This window comes from Rhinoderma darwinii, chromosome 5 (genome assembly GCF_050947455.1).
Source record: "Rhinoderma darwinii isolate aRhiDar2 chromosome 5, aRhiDar2.hap1, whole genome shotgun sequence".
In the NCBI taxonomy this organism is placed as follows: Eukaryota; Metazoa; Chordata; class Amphibia; order Anura; family Rhinodermatidae; genus Rhinoderma; species Rhinoderma darwinii.
In genome coordinates this window covers 228,672,013-228,691,526 of record NC_134691.1, presented here as the reverse complement: position 1 = coordinate 228,691,526, position 19,514 = coordinate 228,672,013, and the positions used below count along the sequence as shown (strand labels likewise).

Below are 19,514 nucleotides of genomic sequence, written 5' to 3'. Positions count from 1 at the left end.
GTTCTTCGTGACCTTTGCTTCGATCAACATCTGCAGAAGGTACTGGGAGATGGTGAAAGCGGCGAGGCCTGAATCCCCTTTCTCTCGCTTTGTGGGCAACTGCCCTGTCCAAAGAGAGGAAAGGCGGGTGACGGTCTCAATGCGGAACCCACACACCCCCGGCAAAGACATCACCACGCTCCTGAAGCGGTTCTGCACAGTGGTGAGGGAACCCACCCACATCCTGAACGGACTCGGCTTCTGGACTGGCAAGTGGTCGGTAATCGTCCGACTGAACAAGGATTCGAGCGCGGAAGACGGCCTCCAGCACCTGCCCCAGTCATTCTCGCTGGGCAACTCCTACGGCCTCATCTATTACCCGGACATGCCGCAGATCTGCAGGAGATGCAGCAAGAAGGGTCATTCGGTGAAGGACTGCAAGGAGGACGCCTGCAAGAACTGCCGGGTAACAGGACACGAGACCAAAGACTGCCCGAAACGGACAATGTGCAACCTCTGCGGACAAGCAGCCCACTCTTACAAGGACTGCCCGAAGAGGGATCGATCCTGGGCAACTGTAGCAGCGAAAGCTCCAGCCAGAGGGAACCCCGCCCCAGCCAGAGCTCCAGCGGCACAGAAGACCGGGAAAAAGAAGGATGGTAAGAAGACGACAGTCCCTCCCCCCCCTCTCCCGGCCCTCCCTCGCCCTACCCTTCCCACCCTCCCTCGCCCGGCCCTCCCCACCCCCCCGTCCCCAACCCCTGTCACCCCCACTGAGGCTCTCACCTTCTCCTACCCACCCATCTCAGTGGTCCTGTCACCTGCACCTCTCCCAACCCAGCCTCCCTTCTCCCCAGCTCCAGCAGCACTAACATCTTCCTCTCCAGCTGCTGGAGTCCTCTCCCTGGAGGATTTTCCCCCTCTTGTCTCCTCAGGTGCCATCCAGAGGAAGAGAAAGGTGAGGGACAGCCCAGCGGCTGAGTCCTCAAAGCGACAAGTCGTGGAAATCTGCGAAGATTCCCTTGCGCAGCAGGAGGAAATGGAGCAGATGGTGGAGGAACTCGTGTCTGAACCTGAGGTCATCGACTTCACAACAGACATCCAGGTGGCTACAATCCTGGAACAATTTTTGTCAGAGGGCCTGCTGGATCTTTCGGACCCGCCAGGCGAGGAGGATCCGCCCGACCGGACTGGTAACTAAGGTGTATCGTTTGCACTAACCTTCTTTATTCTCCCCCATGGCTGCTAAACTTAACATCTTTAGCCTCAATGTGAGGAGTGTTAGAGATAGGACTAGATGTCAGATGGTGCTAACTTTTCTTTCCAAGCAGTTGAGTGATGTATTTATGCTGCAGGAATGTACTCTCCCCTCTTCCAGGTCATACCATCATCTGGCCAGGCAGTGGACCCATGGCCCGTCCTACTGGTCTGGTGGGGGCGACTGTAAGTCTGCAGGGGTTGCCATCCTGATTAGGGGAGGCGTATTTACTGTTGACTCTGTCCAGGAGCTCGCCTGCGGCCGCTTGTTGGTCGTAGACGGTTCCTGGGCAGGAGAGCCGATTAGGCTCATCAACGTGTACGCCCCCCCTATGAAGGCTGAGCGCCTGGAACTATTCCAGACCCTGCGGACCCGGCTCGCCACTACTAGGGCAGTGGTGATGGCCGGGGACTTCAACTGCCCCATCGAAGAGGATGGACGAAGTTCCGGCACTTCAATCAAGCTGGATGTCAGTTCCAAACTGCTTATCGAGATGGTAACCGAAGCATCCTTGCAGGACGTTGTGGGCTCCATGGGGATCGGCTCTGTGAACTATTCATGGAGCCGACCCGATGGCTCACTTCGTTCTCGGATTGACTTTGTGTTCACCTCCCGGGCAGTCAAGCAGCATGGGCACTCCATGGTCCCCTGCTTCTTCTCTGACCACAGGGCCATTCTCTTCCAGGGTGCCATCGGCCACGGTTTTCCTCCCGGCCCTGGCTCCTGGAAGCTGAATTGTGCCCTGCTGGAAAGAGAGGAGGTACTGGCGGAACTTAGAGACGCCTATATTGTTTGGAGGAATGATAAAGTTTTCTTTGACAAAACCTGTGACTGGTGGGAATATGTTAAAGTTGAATTTCGTTGTTTCTTTCAGGCAAAAAGTCGCCAACAGGCGTGTGAGAGGAAGAGAGACTTCAGAGAGATGCAGCGTCAGCTGCGATCCCTGCAAGACCTCCTTCAATGCGGCTGGGACGTCAGGAAGGAGCTGGAGGAAGCCAAAAAGGGCCTGAAAGGGCACTTTGAGGAGGAATCCAAGCGAATTGTCTTTCGTTCCAAGGTGGAGAACCTGGAGAAGGGTGAGAAATGTAACTCGTTCTTTTTCAGGAAACTCCATGCCGGCCACACGCCCCTGAGGGAACTTCGAGATGAGACCGGAAACATGCATTCTGGGAAGAAGGAGGTGATGGGAGTCGTCACAGACTACTACCAAAGCCTCTACTCCCGGAAAACCACTGACCCCGAAGCCGCCGATAAATTCCTGTCAGGTATCACTAATCATCTTGATCCTGCAGGTACGGAGGCTATGGATGTACCCCTGACGGTGGAGGAACTGCTCTCTGCCGCTAAATCCTTCAGACCCGGCAGGACCCCGGGCAGTGATGGTCTCCCAGCAGAGCTCTATGTAGCGCTGGGGGACTTGATCTGTCCGGACCTGCTGGAGCTCTATGAGGAGATGGTGGTGGAGGGTAGAATGCCACCGTCCTTGAGAGAAGGCATGATCACGATCTTGTATAAGCGGAAGGGAGAGAGATGTGACCTGAAAAACTGGCGTCCCATCTCCCTCCTGAACGTGGACTACAAGATCCTCGCCAAAGTATTGGCCAACAGACTGAAGGTTGTCATCGGACAGATCATCGGATCGGACCAAACCTGCGGCATTCCTGGCCGTAGGGTGGCCGACAGTCTTGCCCTGGTGAGGGACACGGTGCATTACATGCAAAGCCGCCGTACACACGCGGCCCTGGTCAGTCTGGATCAGGAGAAGGCTTTTGACCGGGTCTCTCACGAATTCATGGGTAAGGCTCTGCGTAGGCTGCGGCTGGGCAGGTTGTTCTGTTTGTATGTTAACCTGATGTATTGCGACATTTACAGCTCGGTGCTGGTGAACGGCTGGAAGACTGACCCCTTTCCTGTATCGTCGGGGGTTAGACAAGGCTGTCCTCTTTCACCTCTCCTTTTTGTTTGTGTTATAGAGCTCTTCGCAGAGGCTATCCGGCAGAATGGAGAGATCAGAGGGATCACCGCACCAGGTCCAGGACACTTCGAGGTCAAATGCTCGCTGTACATGGACGACGTGACCGTCTTCTGCGCTGACCAGAGTTCGGTGACTGCACTCGTCCAGACCTGCGAGGAGTTCGGACGCGCTTCAGGGGCAAAAGTCAACTGCGGGAAGTCGGAAGCCATGCTCTTCGGAAAGTGGTACCTGCCTTCTCCTGCCTCCTTCCCGTTTACTATCAAACCGGACTTCATCAAAATTCTGGGAGTCTGGTTCGGTAAGGAAGGTGCAGCCCTAAAGTCGTGGGAAGAACGCTTGGCCAAAGTCAACCAAAGGATCGGACTGTGGAGCCTCAGACAACTCACTATTGAGGGCAAAGCAATGGTCCTGCGTAACGAAGTCTTGCCTGTGCTACAATACACTGCACAGGCATGGCCCCCTCTTGCAACGGTCTCGAGGGCCATTACCAGGACTGTGTTTCGCTTCATCTGGGGCTCGAAAATGGACAGAGTAAAGCGGACTGTTATGTACAAGGAGCCCCGCAAAGGTGGGAAGGGTATACCCGACATTCCCACTCTGCTGCGGATCGCTTTTGCATGTGACTGTGTTCGTAGGACTCTGAGGACAGCAAACGGCTCTGCGGGCAAGGCCATGTCCCGCTACTTCCTCCTTCCCCTCTGGCGAGGTTTTGGCTGGGACAAGTGGGACAGCTCCTTCCCTTACAACTGGCACGCTCCCTGGTTCTACGGAGATGTTGTCCGGTTTGTGAGGGAGCATCAACTGGAGGGTCTTAAGCCCGACTTGTGGAAACCTAAGACGATCCACAAGCACATCAGAGCAAAGGACTCACTGGAGTTTGTTCCAGGGCTTCATGCCGACACGTTGGAGACTGTTTGGACTAACGTGTCATCTGGCAGGTTGACCAATGGGCACAAGGACATTTCATGGATGGCCATCCAGGGAGGACTGCCTCTTAGGTCATTCATGCATGCCCGCAACCTGTGCAAGACCCGGTACTGCCCCAGGTGCCCCTTCACGGAGGAAACATCTTTGCACATTTTCTGGCAGTGCCCCTTTGCACAGGGTCTGTTGAAAGCCTTGGAACATGAACTCAAGGACTCAGTACCCAGGAACAGACTGTCGTACCGCTCGGTACTTTATGGACTATTTCCTGGGAATACCACGGATGGAGCAATCCAGGAAGCCTGGCGCCTTATGAACTGCTTTAAGGACGCTATATGGTTTGCCAGGAACCGTCTGATTTTGCGGAGAGAGAGTGTGTCCGTCCAGGACTGCCGCAGGCTGATCCACAGCCTGCTCAGAGACTATTCCACCTGGGACAGCCCGGACGTCGATGAGGAAGAGGACTGATACTCCCCTTCCCCCCACTCTCCCTTCTTGTGTGTTGTCTTTCAATAAAGCTTCGGGCCTGTGATTTCCCCCTTCCCTATCCCCTCCTACCCACTCCCCTATCCCATCACTTGTCTGTAATGCTTTGTTGTTTGGCTTTAGTGAATGCAAGAATGTTAGTGTAGCATGTGGTGTAATGTATAGCATAGGCTAGCCTGTACTGTGTATTATACTGTCATGTTATGTTTGACGACTGTTATTATTTATTATTTGCTGCTTCATGGCTTGCGCTGCGTCGCAGTAATGTTTGTATGATGACGATTGATTGTCAATAAAGCAATTTTCAATCAAAAAATCTGTTCTTATCAGTTTAATATCTGATACGTCCCCTATCTGGGGACCATATATTAAATGGATTTTTAGAACAGGGAGATGGAAATAGAGCTTGCTCTGTCCACTCCACGCATTGACCTGGTATTGCAGTATTTCCAGGACCGGTGCACCCTTCCCTTATGTGTTGACTAAAATCAGATTCCAAAAGTGCTATTTGTGTTTGCTATTGTTTTTGTCTTTCTGATGGGATCTCCCCTTTTAATCCCATTATTTCAACACCTGTTGGACAATGCATTTGTACAGTCATGTGTGATAATGAGCTCATTTATTAAATGCAATTAATTAATACATTGCCACCTCTTGTTGTGTGTGTGTGTGTGTGTGTGTGTGTGTGTGTGTGTGTGTGTGTGTGTGTGTGTGTGTGTGTGTGTGTGTGTGTGTGTGTGTGTGTGTGTGTGTGTGTGTGTGTGTGTGTGTGTGTGTGTGTGTGTGTGTGTGTGTGTGTGTGTGTGTGTGTGTGTGTGTGTGTGTGTGTGTGTGTGTGTGTGTGTGTGTGTGTGTGTGTGTGTGTGTGTGTGTGTGTGTGTGTGTGTGTGTGTGTGTGTGTGTGTGTGTGTGTGTGTGTGTGTGTGTGTGTGTGTGTGTGTGTGTGTGTGTGTGTGTGTGTGTGTGTGTGTGTGTCTTCTGTGTTTCTGTGTTTCCGGCATTTCACATTGGAACAGCTCATTCACCTTCCTTGTCTTCTCTCCGCCCTCCCTCCTAGGTAAGTTAAAGAGCTGCACCTGAGCCAGCCACTGATTGATGCAGCAACACAGTCAACTAGTGGAGTGGAGTGGAGTAGGGGAACAGCAAACAGCCATTAAAGCAGCCAGCCGCCTACCCGCCACAATGGACCTACCTGTGTACACTAGATGGATGTGATGGAATGTACTGCCGTCCCAACATTTCCAAGAAGAAGTAAGAATTGCAGTTGCAACAAACCCTTGCTTGCCTACAAAGAGAGCAGCAATTTGGATTTGTTACTATGTTACCTAGAAGAATAAAATAACAAACTGTGCAAGGATGGAGGTTGTAGGAGCAAGGAGAACAAGTTGTCTGTAAAGTTGGTGGATGCCTATTTTCCATTTTGCAGTCCCTTGTCTCCCTCTTGTGGCCTCCTGGAGGCAACTAGCTGTGCAAAAAAAAGACAGCCTGGCGGCCGGCTGTTGCAGTGTTGCCCTCTCAGGCAACACTGAGTGACTGACTGAGCCGCACCGTCTTATATAAAGTTCAGACGGAACTTTGCACGTGTCATAGTGGAGCCCTCAGGATTCCAGAGCCAGCTTTCTGACATCATAATGGGGCCTGCCTCAGAGATAGATAAAAGCCTGGGCCCAGGCAGTGTTGGTCAGTGCTGCTCAGCAGGCAGCACCGGACTGGACTGGATTAAAGCTGATACAAGGTGTGAAGGAACAAGGGGTGGCTGTGGGCATGCACTTGCTGCCGCTGCCAGTGTTTATCTGCATGGCAGCAGGGCATTTGGGCGTTGCCAGGAAGGCGTTTTTATGTAGATTCCTCCTCTTTCAGCACTGCATTGTGGTGCAAGCAAAAGAAGCAAATCCTGTCTGGCTTCCTCTCCGGCCTTTATTCACCTCCCTCCCGCTTAGTAGCTGTAAATGTGTGTGAGCCTGCAGGGCCCCATGGAATTGCCTAGGAGTAGGCTGAATCAATCGCTGCAAGGGGTGAACAGCAGTATGGGACAGGCTCGGTCAACGGCCGGCCCATTCGGGTTATCGCTTCTCGGCCTTTTGGCTAAGATCAAGTGTAGTACCTGCTCAAGCTGAGGTTAGTAATCATCCCTGCCGGTGGTACGTGGGCCATCGTAGGGGGATGACAGAACGCCGAGGTGAGGGCAGGGAACCACAACGGTCATCGCTCTGGTGTACGCATTTGGTTTAAAGGTACCATTTGTAGGTGACCAGGCGACCGCCGGATCGAGGTCAGGAGGTCGGGTAGTTTGAAAGCCCGAGTTGCTATGTGCCCCAGGGCTGGTGACCCTGGGGTGCCCTAACTCACTGGGGGTGGGATCCCACTGAGTGAAGGCACACTTGCACGCACTCTCTTTCACGCTATATGAGCACACACCTTTATTCTCCCGGCCTTCTGGCTGGGAGATGAGGAATTTTTTTATACCTGGCGGATGTCCAGGCTGTATCACAGCGCACATCCACTTATTTAATTTTGTTTTTCACTGTGTGTTTGTCACGTTTGTCACAAGGATTTTGGGATGCGGTGCCCTTTTGGGACCCTCCTGAGGTCTAGGGGGAAAATGTGTGGCCTTCTGGTTCCTTTTTCCCCTGCAACCCGGCCTCCCTTCTTCGGAGGGGAGGTGCAACTAGGATGCAGGCTCCTAGGTGGACACTGGGGTGGCAGCCCAGGTAGAAGCCTAGGAGTGTGTTTGGGTCTCCCTAAGCTTCGGCGAGGGGGGACCATCGATCCTTGATCCTCTAGGCCTATGGTTTGGAGGGTCAGGGAATGGTTATGCGGGGCCTCTCTCTTTTAAGAGAAGGGCTGCGATAGACCGCATCCTTGTGCACTTTTTGTGTGGCACCTCTGCACTTTTTATGCACTTGGGTGATAGAAAGCACGACTCGGGCTTTCAATAAAAAAAAAAAATCTGTTCTTATCAGTTTAATATCTGATACGTCCCCTATCTGGGGACCATATATTAAATGGATTTTTAGAACAGGGAGATGGAAATAGAGCTTGCTCTGTCCACTCCACGCATTGACCTGGTATTGCAGTATTTCCAGGACCGGTGCACCCTTCCCTTATGTGTTGACTAAAATCAGATTCCAAAAGTGCTATTTGTGTTTGCTATTGTTTTTGTCTTTCTGATGGGATCTCCCCTTTTAATCCCATTATTTCAACACCTGTTGGACAATGCATTTGTACAGTCATGTGTGATAATGAGCTCATTTATTAAATGCAATTAATTAATACATTGCCACCTCTTTGTGTGTGTGTGTGTGTGTGTGTGTGTGTGTGTGTGTGTGTGTGTGTGTGTGTGTGTGTGTGTGTGTGTGTGTGTGTGTGTGTGTGTGTGTGTGTGTGTGTGTGTGTGTGTGTGTGTGTGTGTGTGTGTGTGTGTGTGTGTGTGTGTGTGTGTGTGTGTGTGTGTGTGTGTGTGTGTGTGTGTGTGTGTGTGTGTGTGTGTGTGTGTGTGTGTGTGTGTGTGTGTGTGTGTGTGTGTGTGTGTGTGTGTGTGTGTGTGTGTGTGTGTGTGTGTGTGTGTGTGTGTGTGTGTGTGTGTGTGTGTGTGTGTGTGTGTGTGTGTGTGTGTGTGTGTGTGTGTGTGTGTGTGTGTGTGTGTGTGTGTGTGTGTGTGTGTGTGTGTGTGTGTGTGTGTGTGTGTGTGTGTGTGTGTGTGTGTGTGTGTGTGTGTGTGTGTGTGTGTGTGTGTGTGTGTGTGTGTGTGTGTGTGTGTGTGTGTGTGTGTGTGTGTGTGTGTGTGTGTGTGTGTGTGTGTGTGTGTGTGTGTGTGTGTGTGTGTGTGTGTGTGTGTGTGTGTGTGTGTGTGTGTGTGTGTGTGTGTGTGTGTGTGTGTGTGTGTGTGTGTGTGTGTGTGTGTGTCTTCTGTGTTTCCGGCATTTCACATTGGAACAGCTCATTCACCTTCCTTGTCTTCTCTCCGCCCTCCCTCCTAGGTAAGTTAAAGAGCTGCACCTGAGCCAGCCACTGATTGATGCAGCAACACAGTCAACTAGTGGAGTGGAGTGGAGTAGGGGAACAGCAAACAGCCATTAAAGCAGCCAGCCGCCTACCCGCCACAATGGACCTACCTGTGTACACTAGATGGATGTGATGGAATGTACTGCCGTCCCAACATTTCCAAGAAGAAGTAAGAATTGCAGTTGCAACAAACCCTTGCTTGCCTACAAAGAGAGCAGCAATTTGGATTTGTTACTATGTTACCTAGAAGAATAAAATAACAAACTGTGCAAGGATGGAGGTTGTAGGAGCAAGGAGAACAAGTTGTCTGTAAAGTTGGTGGATGCCTATTTTCCATTTTGCAGTCCCTTGTCTCCCTCTTGTGGCCTCCTGGAGGCAACTAGCTGTGCAAAAAAAAGACAGCCTGGCGGCCGGCTGTTGCAGTGTTGCCCTCTCAGGCAACACTGAGTGACTGACTGAGCCGCACCGTCTTATATAAAGTTCAGACGGAACTTTGCACGTGTCATAGTGGAGCCCTCAGGATTCCAGAGCCAGCTTTCTGACATCATAATGGGGCCTGCCTCAGAGATAGATAAAAGCCTGGGCCCAGGCAGTGTTGGTCAGTGCTGCTCAGCAGGCAGCACCGGACTGGACTGGATTAAAGCTGATACAAGGTGTGAAGGAACAAGGGGTGGCTGTGGGCATGCACTTGCTGCCGCTGCCAGTGTTTATCTGCATGGCAGCAGGGCATTTGGGCGTTGCCAGGAAGGCGTTTTTATGTAGATTCCTCCTCTTTCAGCACTGCATTGTGGTGCAAGCAAAAGAAGCAAATCCTGTCTGGCTTCCTCTCCGGCCTTTATTCACCTCCCTCCCGCTTAGTAGCTGTAAATGTGTGTGAGCCTGCAGGGCCCCATGGAATTGCCTAGGAGTAGGCTGAATCAATCGCTGCAAGGGGTGAACAGCAGTATGGGACAGGCTCGGTCAACGGCCGGCCCATTCGGGTTATCGCTTCTCGGCCTTCTGGCTAAGATCAATTGGATTTATCCAGGAGACTTGTCAGGAGGTGCTTCCGGTACCCTTTCTCTCGGCCTGGGGGGATCGTCTGGGTTCATAGCCCAGACTTCACCCCCCTGTCGCTATTGGGAGAAGGGCCTAGTCCGGGAGCAACGGGAAGGGATCCCCAGGCAATCGGCCTGTTTCCTGCCAGACGGGAGAGATGCCAGCCAGGATTTCGTACGCATCGGGTGAGGCCCGGATGAAGAATACTATTCGTATTGAAGTGGAGGAAAGACACAGACCAAAGAAGAACTTGGAATTTATCGCCAGAGAAGTGCTTTTGGGTTCGCTTGGACTACATCACAGGGATATTTTTTGCTTCCAGGACAACGAAGCCAAAGGAACCCACACCATCACCTTCCAGGATCTCGGGTGCTGCCAGAACGTCGTAAAGAAGGTAAACGAACTAATGTATGATGAAAAGTTTGATGGACTAGAGTTCGTATTACTTTTTGCCTATGATGAGATCCCTCTGGTAGTCTATCTCTACAATCCCCATGTAGAGACTGATGATATAACCACTTACCTTCAGAGATATTGTGATGACGTAAAATTTATGAACAAAATTAATAATGCTGTTGGATTTTGGGGAGGCAAGCGAAAATTTTTGGTCCGCTTAAAAAAAGACCCAGAGGGAATCGGAGGCATGCAGCACCCACCCTCTACCGTAGTTATTGGGAAAAGCAGAGGTTATATATTTTACCCGGGTATGCCCACATATTGCCGGCAGTGTGGACGCTTTGGACATACCCAGGTTTCCTGCAAAGATGAGAAGTTGGATAGGTGCAATAATTGTGGCCAATACGGACATCAAATGAAGAGTTGCCCCAAAGAGAGACTGTGCAATTTATGTGGGGGCAAGGGCCACATGTTCAGGGATTGCCCCAGCAGAGCCAGGAATCGTACCTACGCTGACACGGTGAAGAGTTTTGTGAAATCCACACCTGGGTCAGAGCCAAAGCGATCTTCAGTAGCGTCTGCTGAGGATCGGGTGATGATGACCCAGGGCGCCAGACAAGAGACTGTGATTTCAAGACCGGAGCCAATGTCTGCTGAATCTCTATCAGTAGACAAGGCGATGAAGGTCAAGGGCGCCTCCTGTAGCAGGAGTGCGGTTGGGACAGAGCAGGAGCCTGACACAGTTCCTGGTCAGGCCTCTGCTTGTAAGTCCCGTGGTGTTGCCATCAGTGGGTCAGAGCAGAGGGTCTCCATAACTTCAGTGGAGAGCCCTGCAATGACGACCCCAAATACCAGCCGCAAGTCCGAGCAGAAATCCCTTTCAACACCAGAGGGAGGAGCTATGCAAATGACCTCAAAGTCCCAACGTGAGAAGAGCCAGCCTAGGAAGGAGACTTCGCTGAAGACCCTTGACGACCGCTCTGAGGACCACCAAAACATCGTGGAGGAGATGGAGTCAAGCATTCCAGAGGGTGAGAAGAGAGCAGCCTCCAGTGAGCGGGGAGGAGATGACAGCGATGAGAGGGAGAATGAACCAGTAAGGAAGTGGCGGAGGGGAGTGGAACTTGACTCCCCGGATATCTGCTTGGCCGATGACGATTTGTGGTTGGGGCCGGTGACCTATCAGTTGTCTGCTTCCAACCCCCAGAACATCCAGTCGCCTGGGTCTCCTGAGCAGGAGATCTTTGGTGGGCTAGACATCCAGGAGTTTAGTTGTGGCTCGAGCATGGACGATCCGCCACCATAATATGTGTAATGCCTCTCGTCAATGTCGTCTCACTGAACGTGAGACTATTAAAGAGCCCCGCTCGTAGGGCTGCTTTGTTTTCCTTCCTAGAGACTGAGGACTTTGATTTCTGCTTGTTACAGGAGTGTGGATTTCAACACGCAATAGACTATTCGGACATTAAAAAAGATTGGAAGCTGGGTCCTTCCGTGTGGTCCGGCTCCAATGAAAATAGATCTGCTGGGGTAGGACTGCTCTGCCGTGGCTTTTCTACTATTATACATTCTGTGACTGAGATTTTACCTGGCAGAGCAATAGTAGTCCACCTGAATTTTAATGGTTTTATGTTTCGTATTTTAAATGTATATGCCTCTCCTGATAAGCAGGAGAGGGCGGAGTTAATGCAAATTTTACCATTGTTTTGTGTTGGGTCATCCCCCTTATTAGTAGGAGGAGATTTCAATTGTATATGTGAAGGAGAATGCCGGCAGGGGGGTGACCCTCTCCGCAAACTAGATAAGACCTCTTACCTGCTTAAGAATTTTTTATGCGATTTTAAGCTGAGGGATGCCTGGAAGTTGCTCTTGCCGGCAGACCTAGGCCACACATGGTCCAATGGGAGAGTGGCTTCTAGGATCGATTTTATATTTTTATCAGAGGATTTTAACCCAGTGAAATTTGTTTTAATATCTAATATATTTTCTGACCACAAACTCTTGCAGGCTAAGATAGAGTTTAGTGGTGAACTGAAGGTAAATAAGGGCCTCTGGAGGTTGAGCACGCACCTGCTGGAGGATCCTCTGACTCAGCTGGAATTTGGCCAATCCTACCAGTGTTGGCAGCAGCAGAAAAACCCCGACATACCAATGCTGACCTGGTGGGAAGAAATAAAAACAAAAATTAAGTTATTTTTTATTAAAGCAGGTAAGAGGAAAGCAAAAGAAAAGAAGCAATGGTTTTATAATTTTAACACAAGGTTGCAAACACTTTTTAAATTCAAGGAGCTGGGGATAGATGTGAAAGAAGATATTGAAAGTATGAAAGCAGAAATTAAGAAATGTTTAGAGCAAAGAGGTAAACAAATTATTTTCAGATCCCGAGTTCAACATCTGGAGGAAGGAGAAAAATGTTCCAGATTTTTCTTCAAAAAAGTTATGGATAAAAGAGATGTGATTTTAAACTTGGAGGGTCAAACCTCTAGGGAAGGTATTTTAAAGTCTGCTCATGATTTTTACCAGCTCCTTTTTAATGAAAAGTGTATTGATATGTCCTTTTTAACAGATGCTCTTAATGTCCTTGATCTTAAGTTAGATGTTTTAGACCAGGAGGTTTTATCACGTGATATCAACTTAGAAGAACTTTTTACTGTTTTTAAAAGTTTTTCTTATGGGAAAGCTCCTGGTTCAGATGGACTTCCCATCGAATTTTATCTAACGTTTTGGGACATTTTAAAGGACGACCTTTTTGTGTTATTTAAAGATGCTTTTACTGTAAATATGTTGCCGGTTTCATGGAGGAGGGGGGTAGTGTCTTTGATTTTTAAAAAAGGAGATCGGACTCTGCTGGGGAACTGGAGACCTATCACCCTCCTAAATATGGAATACAAAGTAATGGCCAAGATAATTGCAAACCGGTTAAAAATAGTGATCAGCAAAATTATACATCCGGACCAGGTTTGTGGGGTTCCTGGGAGAAGTATTACTGAGACTTTAAATATAATCCGTGATGTCATATGGTATTCAAGAGACCGGAGTCAAGGTTTAGCCCTCCTAGCGCTAGATTTTGAGAAGGCTTTTGACAGAGTTTCACATTTGTACCTTTTTAATGTTTTAAAGAAAATGTCAATCCCTGAGATGATTTTAAGTCGTATTAAGGTTCTATATAAGTCTTGTTTTAGCCAAATTTCTATTAATGGGTTTTTAACCGAAAATGTGGTTTTAAAATCTGGAGTGAAGCAGGGGTGTCCGCTCTCCCCGATTTTATTTATATGTGCAATGGAGCCCCTATTGTGTCAGATACGCAAGGACAAAGTCATCAGAGGGGTTCCTATCCCTGGAGGAGGTGGCAACCAGGTAAAAGTGTTGAGCTATATGGATGATGTGACAGTAGCATGTACAGACCCTGCTTCGCTCAAAAGAACCTTAAGGTGCACAGAGTTTTTTAGCCAGGCTTCAGGTTTTAAATTAAACGTTGCAAAAAGTGAATGTCTGAGCGTTGGAGCTTGGGACGCCTCCCAGACTCCGGAAATTAGCATAAAACAAGATAAAATAAAAATTCTTGGTATCATTTTCAAAGAAACAAATGATGGGATTGACAATTGGGATGAGATTTTATGCAAAATGGAAAAAAAGATCTCTTTCTGGAACCTTAGAGAATTGACGATGGAGGGCAAGGTACTAATAATAAAAATGATCTTACTGCCGCTAATGTTATATGTGGGAATGGTTTTCCCTCCATCGGATGTTTTGATAAAAAAACTAACCAGAATTATATTTATGTTTTTATGGGGTTCAAAGATGGAAAGATTAAAAAGAGATCATATGTACAAAAGCAAGTTGAATGGTGGAAAAGATGTCCCTAATTTGCATATTTTCTTTTATGTAAAATTTTTCTGCTTCTGTTTTAAATGTTTTAATTCCAATGGCGTTTTTAGTTGTTTTTTAAAGTACGCTGCCGGTATGGTTTTTAAAAAATGGTGTATGCCTCCGTTGAATTCCCCTGTTCTTTTATGCCCCCCAAAGCATTATGTGATTTTAGAAAAGACTATACGAACATTTCATTTAAAGGACCAAGAAAGCGACGTTTTAAAGGACCAGAGGAAACTGTCTGCAATTCTAAGGGGGAATGAGGAGGTTATCCCTGTGGCAAACTATTCCCAGACGAGGTCTAGACAAGTATGGCGGAACGTCTTTGGGAAATTTCTCGCAAATGGACATATAGACCTTGCCTGGATGATGGTCCACCAGTGCCTCCCAACAAGAGACTTTCAGCACAGGAGAGGCCTGGTGGCAAGGGCAAAATGCCCAAGAGACTCTTGTGTGAATGATGAATCTGTGCTACATTTATTTTGGAACTGTCCTTACGCACAAGAAGTCTGGAGGAAAGTCGGCGTGCTTTTAAAATGGACTTGTGGATTAAAAGATCTAACATACGAATATATAATTTACGGACTATTTAATTGCCCAACTTTTAAACAGTACATGGTTTGTTGGAGTATGATAAATTGTCTTAAAAACGCCATTTGGAAAGTCAGAAATATTTTACTTTTTAAACGTGATTTTATTTCTGTGGACGAATGTATTAAACTTGCTTTTAGTGAAATGTACATATATTTTTTAAGGGACAGGAAAAACTATGGTACAAGAGATGCAAATAGTGCTTGGAATGTACAATTATGGAAAACAGTTTTATATTAATGTACATATTGTATTTTATTGTATGACGAACTTGTGAATCAATAAAATCTTTGTTGAAACCTTATCTGTTCTTATCAGTTTAATATCTGATACGTCCCCTATCTGGGGACCATATATTAAATGGATTTTTAGAACAGGGAGATGGAAATAGAGCTTGCTCTGTCCACTCCACGCATTGACCTGGTATTGCAGTATTTCCAGGACCGGTGCACCCTTCCCTTATGTGTTGACTAAAATCAGATTCCAAAAGTGCTATTTGTGTTTGCTATTGTTTTTGTCTTTCTGATGGGATCTCCCCTTTTAATCCCATTATTTCAACACCTGTTGGACAATGCATTTGTACAGTCATGTGTGATAATGAGCTCATTTATTAAATGCAATTAATTAATACATTGCCACCTCTTGTTGTGTGTGTGTGTGTGTGTGTGTGTGTGTGTGTGTGTGTGTGTGTGTGTGTGTGTGTGTGTGTCTTCTGTGTTTCTGTGTTTCCGGCATTTCACATTGGAACAGCTCATTCACCTTCCTTGTCTTCTCTCCGCCCTCCCTCCTAGGTAAGTTAAAGAGCTGCACCTGAGCCAGCCACTGATTGATGCAGCAACACAGTCAACTAGTGGAGTGGAGTGGAGTAGGGGAACAGCAAACAGCCATTAAAGCAGCCAGCCGCCTACCCGCCACAATGGACCTACCTGTGTACACTAGATGGATGTGATGGAATGTACTGCCGTCCCAACATTTCCAAGAAGAAGTAAGAATTGCAGTTGCAACAAACCCTTGCTTGCCTACAAAGAGAGCAGCAATTTGGATTTGTTACTATGTTACCTAGAAGAATAAAATAACAAACTGTGCAAGGATGGAGGTTGTAGGAGCAAGGAGAACAAGTTGTCTGTAAAGTTGGTGGATGCCTATTTTCCATTTTGCAGTCCCTTGTCTCCCTCTTGTGGCCTCCTGGAGGCAACTAGCTGTGCAAAAAAAAGACAGCCTGGCGGCCGGCTGTTGCAGTGTTGCCCTCTCAGGCAACACTGAGTGACTGACTGAGCCGCACCGTCTTATATAAAGTTCAGACGGAACTTTGCACGTGTCATAGTGGAGCCCTCAGGATTCCAGAGCCAGCTTTCTGACATCATAATGGGGCCTGCCTCAGAGATAGATAAAAGCCTGGGCCCAGGCAGTGTTGGTCAGTGCTGCTCAGCAGGCAGCACCGGACTGGACTGGATTAAAGCTGATACAAGGTGTGAAGGAACAAGGGGTGGCTGTGGGCATGCACTTGCTGCCGCTGCCAGTGTTTATCTGCATGGCAGCAGGGCATTTGGGCGTTGCCAGGAAGGCGTTTTTATGTAGATTCCTCCTCTTTCAGCACTGCATTGTGGTGCAAGCAAAAGAAGCAAATCCTGTCTGGCTTCCTCTCCGGCCTTTATTCACCTCCCTCCCGCTTAGTAGCTGTAAATGTGTGTGAGCCTGCAGGGCCCCATGGAATTGCCTAGGAGTAGGCTGAATCAATCGCTGCAAGGGGTGAACAGCAGTATGGGACAGGCTCGGTCAACGGCCGGCCCATTCGGGTTATCGCTTCTCGGCCTTTTGGCTAAGATCAAGTGTAGTATCTGTTCTTATCAGTCCTTGTAAGGATAGATAGCTCGGAGAACCACTGGGGGCTATAAACACTAGCTTAGCGATCCAAGAGCGTTCCAGACGAAGCCGGCGACGAACTGCGGAGAAGAACCAGCGAAGACGACGATCCAGAAGGGAGAAGCCGCCATCGGGGAAGAAGCTCCGGGAGATCGCTGCCGGGAAGAAGAAGGAGAACTTCGGAGAAGAGCCGCTGCTGAAGGGGATCTTCGAAGAAGCTCGGCCGCAGAAGAAGAAGCTCGACGAGGAACCGCTGCGGAAGAAATTTTGTGGAAGAACCTCGGCCAGCAAGGAGAAGATTTGCATAGCTCCGCCCCCTTCGGGAAAGAGCTATCGAAGATCCTCCCCAAGCGACAGGAACAGCTGGAAGAAGCCATGGCCTCAACCAGCAACCCTGCCACCCAGAAGAAGAAGGCTGATGGACCAGGTGAGCCGGCCCAGGCCAGGACATCTCCTCCTGAAGCCTCCTCAGGCGAACAGGCCACCAGGAAGCCGAACCAGGCTGCTCCAACCCTGGAGCCCTGGATGAAGCAGACGGTGGCCCTGAAGCTGAAGGAGGTGGACGGGAGAGTGCCGGACATGACGGAAGAAGTGTTCTGCCAGAAGATGCTCCTGGACCAGGGCTTCGCTAAGCCGGAGACCATCAGCATCCAGGCCTTCATGACCGGGATGTTCTTCGTGACCTTCGCTTCGATCAACATCTGCAGAAGGTACTGGGAGATGGTGAAAGCGGCGAGGCCTGAATCCCCTTTCTCTCGCTTTGTGGGCAACTGCCCTGTCCAAAGAGAGGAAAGGCGGGTGACGGTCTCAATGCGGAACCCACACACCCCCGGCAAAGACATCACCACGCTCCTGAAGCGGTTCTGCACAGTGGTGAGGGAACCCACCCACATCCTGAACGGACTCGGCTTCTGGACTGGCAAGTGGTCGGTAATCGTCCGACTGAACAAGGATTCGAGCGCGGAAGACGGCCTCCAGCACCTGCCCCAGTCATTCTCGCTGGGCAACTCCTACGGCCTCATCTATTACCCGGACATGCCGCAGATCTGCAGGAGATGCAGCAAGAAGGGTCATTCGGTGAAGGACTGCAAGGAGGACGCCTGCAAGAACTGCCGGGTAACAGGACACGAGACCAAAGACTGCCCGAAACGGACAATGTGCAACCTCTGCGGACAAGCAGCCCACTCTTACAAGGACTGCCCGAAGAGGGATCGATCCTGGGCAACTGTAGCAGCAAAAGCTCCAGCCAGAGGGAACCCCGCCCCAGCCAGAGCTCCAGCGGCACAGAAGACCGGGAAAAAGAAGGATGGTAAGAAGACGACAGTCCCTCCCCCCCCTCTCCCGGCCCTCCCTCGCCCTACCCTTCCCACCCTCCCTCGCCCGGCCCTCCCCACCCCCCCGTCCCCAACCCCTGTCACCCCCACTGAGGCTCTCACCTTCTCCTACCCACCCATCTCAGTGGTCCTGTCACCTGCACCTCTCCCAACCCAGCCTCCCTTCTCCCCAGCTCCAGCAGCACTAACATCTTCCCCTCCAGCTGCTGGAGTCCTCTCCCTGGAGGATTTTCCCCCTCTTGTCTCCTCAGGTGCCATCCAGAGGAAGAGAAAGGTGAGGGACAGCCCAGCTGCTGAGTCCTCAAAGCGACAAGTCGTGGAAATCTGCGAAGATTCCCTTGCGCAGCAGGAGGAAATGGAGCAGATGGTGGAGGAACTCGTGTCTGAACCTGAGGTCATCGACTTCACAACAGACATCCAGGTGGCTACAATCCTGGAACAATTTTTGTCAGAGGGCCTGCTGGATCTTCCGGACCCGCCAGGCTCCAGAGAGGAGGATCCGCCCGACCGGACTGGTAACTAAGGTGTATCGTTTGCACTAACCTTCTTTATTCTCCCCCATGGCTGCTAAACTTAACATCTTTAGCCTCAATGTGAGGAGTGTTAGAGATAGGACTAGATGTCAGATGGTGCTAACTTTTCTTTCCAAGCAGTCGAGTGATGTATTTATGCTGCAGGAATGTACTCTCCCCTCTTCCAGGTCATACCATCATCTGGCCAGGCAGTGGACCCATGGCCCGTCCTACTGGTCTGGTGGGGGCGACTGTAAGTCTGCAGGGGTTGCCATCCTGATTAGGGGAAGCGTATTTACTGTTGACTCTGTCCAGGAGCTCGTCTGCGGCCGCTTGTTGGTCGTAGACGGTTCCTGGGCGGGAGAGCCGATTAGGCTCATCAACGTGTACGCTCCCCCTATGAAGGCTGAGCGCCTGGAACTATTCCAGACCCTGCGGACCCAGCTCGCCACCACTAGGGCAGTGGTGATGGCCGGGGACTTCAACTGCCCCATCGAAGAGGATGGACGAAGTTCCGGCACTTCAATCAAGCTGGATGTCAGTTCCAAACTGCTTATCGAGATGGTAACCGAAGCATCCTTGCAGGACGTTGTGGGCTCCATGGGGATCGGCTCTGTGAACTATTCATGGAGCCGACCCGATGGCTCACTTCGTTCTCGGATTGACTTTGTGTTCACCTCCCGGGCAGTCAAGCAGCATGGGCACTCCATGGTCCCCTGCTTCTTCTCTGACCACAGGGCCATTCTCTTCCAGGGTGCCATCGGCCACGGTTTTCCTCCCGGCCCTGGCTCCTGGAAGCTGAATTGTGCCCTGCTGGAAAGAGAGGAGGTACTGGCGGAACTTAGAGACGCCTATATTGTTTGGAGGAATGATAAAGTTTTCTTTGACAAAACCTGTAACTGGTGGGAATATGTTAAAGTTGAATTTCGTTGTTTCTTTCAGGCAAAAAGTCGTCAACAGGCGTGTGAGAGGAAGAGAGACTTCAGAGAGATGCAGCGTCAGCTGCGATCCCTGCAAGACCTCCTTCAATGCGGCTGGGACGTCAGGAAGGAGCTGGAGGAAGCCAAAAAGGGCCTGAAAAGGCACTTTGAGGAGGAATCCAAGCGAATTGTCTTTCGTTCCAAGGTGGAGAACCTGGAGAAGGGTGAGAAATGTAACTCGTTCTTTTTCAGGAAACTCCATGCCGGCCACACGCCCCTGAAGGAACTCCGAGATGAGACCGGAAACATGCATTCTGGGAAGAAGGAGGTGATGGGAGTCGTCACAGACTACTACCGAAGCCT

The 19,514-nt window shown here is 49.8% G+C and overlaps 1 non-coding gene and 4 pseudogenes across 1 annotated transcript; all 5 read left to right on the top strand.

Moving 5' to 3' along the window:
* The first annotated feature begins 4,903 nt into the window (after positions 1-4,903).
* LOC142653839 (U2 spliceosomal RNA) lies at positions 4,904-5,091 on the top strand. Its single transcript, XR_012848695.1, has one exon. It is a non-coding gene; the product is annotated as a U2 spliceosomal RNA (small nuclear RNA).
* Positions 5,092-6,687: 1,596 nt separating this feature from the next.
* On the top strand, positions 6,688-6,757 carry LOC142654702 (U2 spliceosomal RNA; annotated as a pseudogene).
* A 788-nt stretch (positions 6,758-7,545) lies between these two features.
* On the top strand, positions 7,546-7,724 carry LOC142654179 (U2 spliceosomal RNA; annotated as a pseudogene).
* A 7,084-nt stretch (positions 7,725-14,808) lies between these two features.
* On the top strand, positions 14,809-14,979 carry LOC142653993 (U2 spliceosomal RNA; annotated as a pseudogene).
* Positions 14,980-16,321: 1,342 nt separating this feature from the next.
* On the top strand, positions 16,322-16,423 carry LOC142654517 (U2 spliceosomal RNA; annotated as a pseudogene).
* Positions 16,424-19,514: the final 3,091 nt, after the last annotated feature.